This window comes from Lithobates pipiens, unplaced genomic scaffold, assembly GCF_037356315.1.
Source record: "Lithobates pipiens isolate NorthernLeopardFrog02 unplaced genomic scaffold, aLitPip1_a1.2 Scaffold_3, whole genome shotgun sequence".
Lineage (NCBI taxonomy): Eukaryota > Metazoa > Chordata > Amphibia > Anura > Ranidae > Lithobates > Lithobates pipiens.
In genome coordinates this window covers 268,090,600-268,092,335 of record NW_027507790.1, presented here as the reverse complement: position 1 = coordinate 268,092,335, position 1,736 = coordinate 268,090,600, and positions in this window count along the sequence as shown.

Genomic DNA, 1,736 nt, shown 5'->3' with positions numbered 1-1,736 from the left:
TTGTCCATAACGCCGTCCAGCGATGTCACTTGTCCATAACGACCTCCAGCAGTGAAAATTGACAATAATGCCGTCCAGCGATGTCAATTGTCAATAACGACCTCTAGTGAAAAAAATTGTCCATAACAACATTCAGTGATGTCAATTGTTGATAACGCTGTCAAGCGGCAAAAATTTACGTTACGGCTGTCCAGAGACAAAAATTGTCGATAACGACCTCCAGTGATGTAAATTTTCAATAACGCCGTCCAGCGATGTCAATTGTTGATAACGCCGCGCAGCGACAAAAATTTACTATAACGCCATCCAGCATCAAAAATTGTCGATAACGCTATCCAGCGATGTCAATTGTCGATAACGACATCAAGCAATGAAAATTGACAATAATGCCGTCCAGTGATGTCAATTGTCGATAACGCCGTCCAGCGATGTCAATTGTCGATAACGACCTCCAATGAAAAAAAATTAATAACGACTTCCAGCATCAAAAAATCTCAATAACGCCGTCCAGCGATGTCAATTGTTGATACTGCCGTCCAGCGACAAAAATTGACGATAACGCCATCCAGCATCAAATATTGTCGATAACGCCATCCAGCGCTGTCAATAAACGACCTCCAGCAATGAAAAGTGACAATAATGCCGTCCAGCGATGTCAATTGTCGATAACGCCTTCCAGCGATGTCAATTGTCAATAACGACCTCTAGTGACAAAAATTGTCGATAACAACATCCAGCGATGTCAATTGTTGATAACGGCGCGCAGCGACAAAATTTGACGATAAAGCCATCCAGCATCAAAAATTGTCGATAACGCTATCCAGTGATGTCAATTGTCGATAACGACATCGAGCAATGAAAATTGACGATAACGCCATCCAGCATCAAAAATTGTCGATAACGCCGTCCAGAGATGTCAATTGTCGATAACCACCTCCAGTGAAAAAAATAGTCAATAACGACTTCCAGCAAAAAATCTCAATAACGACGTCCAACGATGTCAGTTGTCAATAACGACCTCCAGTGACAAAAATTGTCGATAACAACATCCAGCGATGTCAATTGTTGATAACGCTGTCAAGCGACAAAAATTGACGTTACGGTTGTCCAGAGACAAAAATTGACGATAACGGCCTCCAGCGATGTCAATTTTCAATAACGCCGTCCAGCGATGTCAATTGTTGATAACGCTGTGCAGCGTCAAAAATTGACGATAACGCCATCCAGCATCAAAAATTGTCGATAACGCTATCCAGCGATGTCAATTGTCGATAACGACATCAAGCAATGAAAATTGACAATAATGCCGTCCAGTGATGTCAATTGTCGATAACGCCGTCCAGCGAAGTCAATTGTCGATAACGACTTCCAGCAACAAATCTCAATAACGACCTCCAGCGATGCCAATTGTTGATAACACCGTCCAGCGTCAAAAATTTACGATAATGCCATCCAGCATCAAATATTGTCGATAACGCCATCCAGCGATGTCAATTGTCGATAACGAACTCCAGCAATGAAAATTGACAATAATGCCATCCAGCATCAAATATTGTCGATAACGCCATCCAGCGATGTCAATTGTCGATAACCACCTCCAGTGAAAAAAATTGTCAATAATGACTTCCAGCAAAAAATCTCAATAACGACGTCCAGCGATGTCAGTTGTCGATAACGACCTCCAGTAACAAAAATTGTCGATAACGCCGCCCAGCAACAAAAATTGACGATAATGA